The 10,682-nt window shown below is 37.0% G+C and overlaps 1 protein-coding gene across 2 annotated transcripts in view; it reads left to right on the top strand.

Annotated features, from left to right (window-relative positions):
* The first annotated feature begins 3,930 nt into the window (after positions 1-3,930).
* The window catches only part of chrm3a (cholinergic receptor, muscarinic 3a), a 102,867-nt gene continuing 96,115 nt past the window's right edge, over positions 3,931-10,682 (top strand). The window contains exon 1 of one of the 2 annotated variants that reach the window (XM_084393199.1): positions 3,931-4,105. The gene's annotated coding sequence lies outside the window, so the exon portion shown is untranslated. Of the gene's footprint in view, positions 4,106-4,810; positions 4,845-10,682 lie in introns of those variants that run through there. The other variant, XM_084393200.1, reaches the window with a different exon arrangement.

Genomic DNA, 10,682 nt, shown 5'->3' with positions numbered 1-10,682 from the left:
AGATATCTCTCATTGATCTGAATCATCTAATTGACCCAGATATCCACACTCAATGTCCAGAAAGTCACAGATAGAGAAGCTAATTAAATTTTCCTTTGCTTTAGAGATGTTTCTTACAGCTGCAAGTGATAATGCACAGTTGCACATTTTAATTACAATAATTCATGATGAAAACAGTTTATGATCAAAATATTGTTGATAAAACTATTGACCATAAGGTCAGAAACGGCTTGTAGGAGGCTTGACAGAGAGGCAGAAATGGACATTGTTAAGAGGATGATGTTAGTAGGACATCACAATGTGAGTGCGGAACTCAAAGTTACTGGGAGTTACTGTGCTTGTAAACAGCTTGTCCAGTGAGATCGTGATTATTCAGACTACCGAAATCAGGCAGGATGGCTCCAACAAACCTCTACAGACTGTGTAAGTGACCACAGGTGTGATGCCTCATTCTAATTTCTATCATTTCTGTGAGTGTGTGAGATTCTAGTCATTAATCATTCTGATTATTTCCCCAGTGAGACAGAGCACTTCATCAAACAACTTTTCTGCTGTACTCTGATGCAACCCAATTTCAATGAGCAACTTTCCTTTTCTTAAGGTATAATACAACTTCTTCAATTCTTCAATTCTTCACACTGAGAAAGAGAGAGAGAGAGAGAGAGAGAGAGAGAGAGAGAGAGAGAGAGAGAGAGAGAAAAGAGAAAGTTATTGCAAGTAAAATAACTGCAGATCAAAGCAGATCCCTTTCATCATTCATTTTGGAGAAATTCTATTCACTGCCTTATACACAAGGCGTATGACTTAACTGTGAAGATTTACTGGTATAGGTCAGTGGCTTCTACCCTTCTATGATTTTGATAATTTTCGATTCAAGGGCAATAATTTAACAAATAATGAAACATTATTAATTATTTTTAAGGACACTGTATAACATATTTAATTATGTGTGATCATTGACAATTTAAATAGTCATGAACCCAAATTATTGCATGTATGCATTTGATAGACTCTTTTGTTTAAGCGGCAGGGTATTCAAGCTACACATTTTTCAATATGTGTCTTCCATAGGAATCAAACGTGTGACCTTGGCACTGCTATGATCTATCAGTTGAGAAACAGAAACACTATAAAGCAAGGGGGAAAGAACTAGAGTGAGCGGACGGGCAGAAGGAATTGGACATCACCTGTCCTGCAGCCAGTGAGGATACTTCGCTTGCTTGTGAGTAAAACAGAAGCTAATTAAGTAGAAGTGTCAATAGCAGGAAGTGAAGCTGGGCCTTCCTGTTTGTACAGCAGTTAGTTCCCACTAAGTCTTCCGTCCACCTCAAGGGCTACTCCTGATGAATTGAGCTTGACGCAATGATCTATGGCCTAATTAATTGCAAACTATATTTATTGTGCGTCTGTGTTCTATGGGAACAGGTGGCAAGTGGTCTGTTCTATATGTAGATTTTTCTCTCCCTGTGGAGACGGTGTGGTAGTGGTTAAGTTGTCTAGGAAACAAGTTTATTGATATGTACTTAAAGTTACACTGTAAGTCATTTATGACAACAGTGTTTGCCAAGCTAATACTCTGTAGGTGGTGAAAAGACATTTTATTTCCTGGAAAGAAACCATATTCTGACATAATTAGTCCCAAAGAGCTAGACAGGTAAAGAGAGTGAAAAGTCAGACTATGACAACTGTCCTGAGTTTGATTCTTTTCATTTCTACTTTATTTTCACATTAATAATCCCAATGCTTCTTCCTTCTTTTTCTCCACATTGTTGCTCACACCCCTCTTCCTCTATATCTTTCTTTGACTTTCTCCCTGAGGTGAATAATCATTAGGGTTGTGGACAGTGGAATTGACTTTGAATCTTTATCTAAGCAGCAGAGCGTCCCCTTCTCTTTCCAGACCTTCTCTTTCTGAAATGAACAAAAACATTGTGCCTTGGACGGTTGTGATCAATGTCACTGACTCACAAATGACAAATGGATTATGTATAAAATAGTAAATTCTTAAAGGTACACTATGCAACTTTTTTTGTTCAAAATGAACTAAATTTAAATAACGACGCAGTACATCATCAATCCTTCTTCCAAAATGATATTTTCTTTGTCTTACCCTTCACTATGGTAAGCCTATAATAAATGTTTATAATTTAGACCTGTTAGAATGGTTTTCGTGGAAAATTGCGTACATTCGTCACTCGCCCGTTTGTGTCTCATCTTGGTGTGGGAGTGGCATAGGTTAGTTGTCACAATGAGCGAGAAAGGTTGAGATGAAGCAGCTAAATCTAGAGAGTCTGCTGGCAAAAATAGAAGCGCGACAGAGCTCGTAATAAAACGAGAGTCAACATTAGCTTGGCTTTTCGGAAATGGTGAGAACTGAGAGATCACGTGACGCGTGGATGGCGTTTTCATTACTCAACAGGTGAATATGATATTTTATTGAACGGATAGGCTAAATTGCCATAGGTACTGTTAGCTCTCTAAAAAGATTATTGTAAAGCATTATCTATTGTGAAGTTTCATATTCATCTGCACAGCTCGTAAAACCCAAACACAATGCATGCAGTTTTGTTTTTAAACGCTAGAGGGCCAAAAGTGTGCCTTTAAGATGGAAAATTTACAGGGAACAAAACAATAAATCCAGATATATAATCCAGTTACAGCTCCTGCATGGTCTTTATTTGGGAGTTTAGACTAACATATTTTTATGGTGTTGCAGCAGATCACATCAAACAATTATAACCCATAGTACACTAATCACAGTAAGTCATTACCTTCTCCATAAGCTCTTGTTTGCATTCAATTTCCTTCTTAGAGTATTTATTTGCATTAAATTAGGGGTAAGCCTGCTGCACATTTGTGTAAACACTACATTGTAGACTAGTTACAATGTAGGGGTCCATATGTTATGATCTTTAACATGCTCTGAACAAAACAAATATTTGTTTAATTGGGCATTATTAAGACAATCTCTTACAGCTGTTCTTTAAGCATGCAGGGTAATTAGTTTTTATTTGTCAGAACTGAAACAAACTAATTTAAAATCTTATTATACAGTAGCCTTAGATGAAAATAAATAAATACAGCATAATTATTGGAATGCACTGGCTTGAACAAAAAAGCTATGATTAAAATATTAAAAGAGAAAAAATGTAAAGATAAAATGCAAAACTATATGAATTATTATATTTAATCTGTTAGAATAACACTGGTTTCAATCTATCGTTAATGACCATCCTCTTTTTTCAGAACTAAAGTACTTTTCATAAATGTCGGATTGGGGCAAGTTGTCACACGTTTTAAATGTTATCCGTTATAGCTAATACTTGTTGGCCAAAAACAGTTGTACAAAGTATTAAGTAATTTCCCTTTTTACATGTTGTTTACATGCTGTTTGATTAATCATTCTGTATTTCATAACTAATTTCTAATAAAAAGTTTGCTGAAAAGTCTTTAATGCCAGGTTGCATTTTAACCACATACAGCGTGATAACATGCCCCACAGAGGTCAGTGTTTGTGAAACTTTTTTTTTTTTTTTTTTTTTTTTTAGGGTACAAATGATAACAAGTGAAATTTTAAATATTGATTTTACTTCATTAGGCAGAAATTGACCTTCAAACAATAATCCTAATCTGAAAAATATTGTGTCCCCTATAGGCTAAATGCTGTAGAGCAAATGCTAGTAAGAAATGAAGGCAACTTTTATCATAACTTTGCAAGGATGTTTTTGCTATTGTAAAAACTAGTATTGTCTTTCTTGCAGACGATTCTCTTCACCAGTTCTGTGCAGTTTGGTGCGGTCTGAATGGCTCTTATAAATGAACGCTCTGCCACCTGCTGGTGCGTCACTGACACTCTAGCCAATCACGCTCACGCGCCGGGAGAAGCCTTCCTCTCGTGCGCTCTGGGAGATCCAGTGGCCTGGCAATTAGTGACCAGAGCGATACGGGGAACCGATACACAAATATCCGGACGGCCGAGGACAAGCCGGGCATTTCTGGAGAGGAGCCATGCGCTTTTAGTGGATCTACCAAAAAGCAGAGGACTGAAAAGAACAAGTTATTTCCACTGAGCATCTTTACCTTTCAGTGAACTCCAGCTTGTATGGTAAGCAACGTCAAGAATTACATTAAATTAGTAGCGTATTGTATTAATCAATTAAAATGCATGCATAGTAAAGCATATTAATACTATACATGCATTGTAAAGATATTGTATTTTGTAGTTACAGAATTGTTTCTGTATTTACAAAATTGAGTTAAATTCATTGTTCGAATGTATTCTTGTAACTTATTGAATACATTTTATTATATAAACAATATACTGAATTTGATTTGGCTTTTTCCTCATTTACAAAAACAGTGCTGAACCGTAGCGTCACTATTGCAAGCTGTTTAGCCTACATTTCTCAGGAGTGAGACTTAGCGTCAATAGTTTTTAAATCACGAAGCTTTTCAGTTAAAAACTATTTTCTTGATTAAGTAGCGGGTTGCGTTGGCAAACACTAAAATGTTTCGCTGAAAATATTACACGAATCAAATCACGATCTGTTTGCTGTCGGCTGTTTGGAATCAGGATTAGCGATGCCCTAATCGCGAATGAATCTTTGGAATCGGTTCTTTCCAATGAATCAATCAAACTGGTTTCCAAAATCGGTCTGAATCATTTGGACGGCTCACTCGCGCACTGAACCGTTTGACAGTATTTTATTGAACACAGAAGAACGTGACTGCTAAATAAATCAGGTATTTGCCTACAGTTCATTGAAATCAAACCTGCAAACCACGCATCGTTTTGCAGCGATATTAACACCTGCAATGCACACGTCAACGACTCTCTACTGCAGGTAAATACATTTCCCAAACGAACGATCGTTAAAACAGTACACGAAAGCACTGAAACTAGCAAAAAGAACCATTGCATTACATTTTATTAAGTACATTGGTACTTTAAATACGAATAGTTAGCCTGACTATAAGTTTAATATTCTGACACCATCACTGCATTATGGTGTTTTTTTTGTTGTTGTTGTTGGGGTATTTAAAATGTTTAAAAATACGAAGTAATAGTAATATCTTTGAGCTTGCCCAACACTGTGCAAAACCATTTTAGAATTTGATTGATGCACGTCGCATCTTTCGTTATTTTAAATCTTTTAACCTATGTAGTTGAATTGTTTTGACATTTTGTTCGCTTTATTGTCATTTGCCTTTGTGACCAGGGCACGCGCAACTGTTGATGTACGATCTCGCGGGGGAGACATGATGAGTGATGTGTTATAACTCGTGCCAGACGTTTCCATCCGCACATGATTTGTTTGTTTCTGGAAATCCGAAAGCGTGAAAGGGATAACTATAATAGCTCTGAAACCTCCCTTAAATGCTGAAAGTTCGCACGCGCCTTTGCGCACAGGGTCGCGAGCTTTTAGAAGATGAAACTGATGGAAACGGAGGGCGGGGGTGCAGTGAAGGAATGTTCTGTCATAATGAGATGTCGGTCAATGCATACTCCCTTTAGTATAGAGGACAGTCAGTCTGCACTCTCCATTTTGCATAAGGTAAATATATTGAACTTCATTTGATTCATGTTCTATGAATATTTGTTCATGACTTTGATCTTCACTGTTTTACTGGATAACTTTTTTTAGTGTAGCATTTGTAAAGTAGCCTTATTTCTGTAAGTCTATTCAAAAAGTCAGTGCAGTCTTTATGTTGTATACAGTCATTCTACGTATGTATAAACATGTCTTGTAAGTCTTGCCTACGAAACAAGCTACTGAACATTTCCAGGTTTTTTTTTTTTTTTTTGCAGAAAATGTTTTTATTTAATATGCTGACCTGTGACCACTGTAGGGGCATGTTGTCACTCTCTGGGGTCAGGTGTCACAATAGGAGCCTGCCATATTAATCCATCCACCCATCCATCCATTACACACACACACACACACACACATACACAGTCTGTGTGTGTATATATATATATATATATATAAAATAAAAAGTGTGAATATGTGTTATAAATAATAAAATAATAAAAATATGTGTGTGTATCTATCGTGTATATATAGTATACACACACACATATACTGTATACACACACACACACACATATATATATATATATATATATATATTACAATTTTGTAGCTCAGATCTCAAAAGGTAACATACACAATCATTAAACCATTGTTTTTCCCTACATAATGTGTAATCAATAAACTGTATGAAATGACTGCATATAAAACACATTTAGCAACTTTCCCTTTGACATTTAGGGAAAAATCCCCAGTGTGACAAACTAGCCCCGGTCTGTCCTAAATATAATATAGATGCCTGGCATTATTTATGTAAGGCAATTACTTTTGACATTGTTTTGTAGAAAAGCCTTTCATTCAATAATGCAAAGGCCAATAACCATTGCGCACAAAATGTTTTATGCATTTTGACTCGGCCAGTGCTTTTAACTCACAGTTGTCCTCGGACAGACAGTATGCTCATGTCAAATAGTGATAAGAGCGCCTCATGTTTAATGTATTGGGTCTTATCTGTGCTGTTCGGCCTTTAACAGTGTGGAAACAGCAGCAAAGAACATAGTGTCCATTCCTGTCTTTGGGAAAAGAGTTTCAGATTGTGTGCGTCTATGTCTGCGTGAGAGAACTATAGCTAGAGGATCAGATTAAAGGAAGAAGCGAAGAGAGATTCCGTGGAGTGTGTAATGCCCTTATATGAAAGGATTTAAAACACCTCCTAAGAAGTGAAGTGATCCTTGAAAAATTAGGCCGACCTGTCTTTCGGAGTCTATTTCTCCTCATTCTTTCTCTTTCATTGTACTTTCCCTGTCCCTCCTCAGTCTCATGCCTCCACATATGCTCTTCCCTGTCTGTCACTTTCTCTCTCACACAAATGCTGCGCAATATGCTTTCACAGTCATGTGAGTCTCTGTGTTAGATTTGACTGACACATGCAAAATAAATATAATATTGTGACAAATATCTATCCATCTACCCATCTGTCTTACCTGTCTGTCGGTCTGTAAATGTTTCTGAAACCGAGTTAGACGTAACACAGGAAGAACAAACAAACATTGTCTTTCCGCTTGTCAGTCATGCCTCATTAACTTGTTATCATTAGGCAACCATAATTTAGTAATGGCTGTATGCTTCACCAGCCTGCTAAGGTTATTAAAAGATACACCTCTGAAAGTACATCACTCCTGGTCAGAGTTGGGTGTCCTGATTGTTTATTTGTCTAGAGGGGAGTCAAAATTCTTGTCAACTCCACAGTGCTAAAATTATTTTAAGATCAAAATATTACTGATTAACTTTATGTGTTGATTTCATGATTATGTTAGTAGAATGCCATTATCCTTCATGAAAGTCTTCTGGCTGAATGAAGTAAATTAATGGATTAAGCTAATCAAGGTGTAACAAGGCCATCCAGGGTCACTTTGATGTGCAATAAATCAAAAGTGAACACATTTCATTGGTATTCCATGGTAGCAGTGTGTGTTTGGCCCTTCTTGGCTTCTGTAGTCTAAGTCTTCCCACACCCCCCCAATGTCAAATGACTGAATGCGGTGCCTCAAGCAAACTCTGATGTGCTGGACTGCATGTCCTCTCCTTGGAATGTGATTAGATTTCTGTCATGCTTTAAAGGCATTTCCAAAAATACGGGGATAATTATGTTTACAAAACCTCGTCCAGAGCATTGGTTGACAGAATTACGGATCTATCTATACTGAATGTTGCCTCTGGCTGTTAATACTAGTGCTGATATCTAGCCTGAAGGCTATATGAAAATGTTGGTGGGTTTGTAGTCTATCACTCACCATAGTACCTGGTGTGCTTTAATGGTCAGATCCATCTGTTAAAGGGGTGGTTGATTATGATTTAAGTTTTCTAATTTTAGTTAGTGTATAATGTTGCTGTTTGATCATAAACAACATCTGCAAAGTAACAATGTTCAAAGCAAAGGAAGATATTTGCTTTTAAAGAAATAATTTTTTAAGGGACTACACGACATTCCTCCCGGGTTAGTGACATCATAAACCCTAAAATTTACATAAACCCTGCCCCCGGGAACACGCAGTGTGAGGAAGAGTTGGTATAGTAGAGCACATTTGGGAGTCAACAGAGACATATTTTACATATTGTAAAAAGGGGCATTATACCACTCCTTTAAATATCCAAAGCATCTGGACTGACTCACCTTTGTTTTCGAACTTTTGATGCTACCCTGCAGTGCTGTTTACTGTTACATAACATTTAATATTGCTAATTCTCTTTATCATTATAATGGATCATTGCACATGGAAACAAGCACATTAGTCACAAGCCTGTTTCCTTTTCAACTCCCCCATGTAAGCGATTCCCCAGAATATGCTGGAGTTCACTGCTTAAAACAGGCTGCTCATTTGACAAGCAACTCGATTTTTTTTTTTTTTTTTTTTTTTGATGTATTGATATAATTTAGTCTTGATAGTCATCTCTGTTTTTAATTGCTTAATAGAACTTTGGATTCACTTTGGTTGGACTTTTTGATTAAATGGTGGTGCAGTGTACAAATCTGAAGAAATTACGCAAAGGAGGTTTTCATTTATCTTCCACCTGTGTCACCAAATATTTTTGAGTTCACACTGCAAGGAAGTTGAGTTTTACATTGTCTAGTTTTCTCCAGACACTGTTTAATGAGTTTGGACTTGCACTTTGAATGGTTGAACCTGGTTGTACTAATCTGTCGCTTATGGTGGCGCTGAGGCAGTAACTCTGACACAATCCCCATTAGCACTCTGGATTGCTGGTTTATAATCCCTCTTATTAAGTGTTCTTCTGACAAATGTAATCCAGACGTGATCCAGGAGCAACAGTAGCTTTTCGTCTCTAAGCTGATTTACTTCTATACGAAGTGGTTGTGGACTCTGAATTTAGTTAGCTCAATAAATAAAGGCTATGATTTAATTTAAAGTTACAGTAATACAGCATTGAAGGATAGCAAAGTGAAAAGCAAAGTGGCTTCAGAATTCATCTGTAATGTTTTTGAATCTCTTGAGGTTTTCTAACACAAGTGGTCACATTGACACAAAAGCAATCAATCAGGGCTGTCAATCAAGCTGATTCTGCAGACACAATGATTGACCTCCTGTGGGCTTGTTGTTTATAGGGGGGGCTTCCTTTAGTCTGTTATTGGTCTTAGATGAACACTCCTTTAAAAGCTGCTTTAGTAACTGCTTTTCACTTGTTTTGCGGTTAGGGGTGCCATGCACACTGTCTATTATTGATGCAAATAATAATTAAGTAAAGCGCTCCCTTTATTATCACCAAAGCTGTCAATGACTTCAGTTCAGTGGGAGCTCACCCTTGCAAAAACTCCCGTTTTAATCAGTAAAGATGTCTATGCTGCAGAGCTGCACGATTCTGGATTAATTGAGAATCACGACGATTTTTTTAATGTCAAGCAGAGATCACGATTCTGAACAGACAACTAAACAAAATATCGTAATTTACTAGAGGTTCTGACAAAAAGATAATTGCTGCTGTCTTCAACGTACCTTCTGATGTTCATTTGTGTTTATTTACTATTAACTAGTAGTAAAGATGATCGGTTCACGTGCCACTTGAATTGAGGCACTACAGCGATCTTTCACGTCAAAACTGTATTGTTTGAATTTTGTAATAAAATTGACAGAATTTGAAAGCTGGGACTTTGTTTCATATCAAAAGTAACTTGGTCTGTCGGTGTCAGTGTCCTCTTTGCTTCGCAATTTTTCACTGCGTGTGGCGTAAGAGCGTGAGAACAGTGTCAATTGCGTGAGGTATTCGCAAGAAAGAAAAGGTCTGGCGTTTTGAGCTGTATTAAGTGGATTCTGAGTAACTTGAATGACTATGATTGACAGTTGCGTTCACGTGTTCAACAGATATGACTACATTGCTAATGCTCAACACTTAAAAGAAAAAAAGAAAAAAAAGAATTGTAAATAGAATCCTTTGGCACACTCCACAGAGCGCTCAAATAAATACACAACGGTACTGCTGAAAAGCTCATTACTTTTGACAACACTCATTTATTTGTTGTTTTAATTTTGCGCTGGCCATAATGGGCGCAGTGATCTTGAACACATACTGATGCCTAGTGGTGATGATGCAGCATCATGCAAAGACAAAAGCATGACTCATTTAGTCTGTAAAAGTAGGCTTACATGATATTTACATGTCAGCCCCCATCTGTCAACCAACTGTGTGTCAGATATTGTTAGGCTATTAACTGTAGTCTCCTTCTCATATGATAATCTTTTATTTTTCAAAAGTATGGTTAATTTCTTCATATGTAAAACATTTTAATAAGCAACATTTGCTTTTTAATAAGCAAACATTATTGAGAGCAACATTATCCAAACCACAGAAAAAAAGACTTAAAATACCACAATAGCCCACCACAGAAAAAGTCCAGCTTGATCATTGTTCTCCCACGAAGAGAGTTGCTATGGCCATTAACATATTGAACAGCAGGGCTGTCAAAAGTCATCCATTGTAAGACCGACAATCGGTGGAAAAATTGGTTAGTAAGCTGCTCGCCTTATAGGACTAGAACCCCCAAGTATGAGTTGAAATTCAGAAGCCTCCAAAAACGCAAACAAAGCAAAGTGAGACAAGGTCCAGGCGTGTATTGTCAATTATAAATATGCTGTA

Source organism: Rutilus rutilus (genome assembly GCF_951802725.1).
Source record: "Rutilus rutilus genome assembly, chromosome: 21".
Taxonomy (NCBI): Eukaryota; Metazoa; Chordata; class Actinopteri; order Cypriniformes; family Leuciscidae; genus Rutilus; species Rutilus rutilus.
This window is presented reverse-complemented; position numbering and strand designations above follow the sequence as displayed.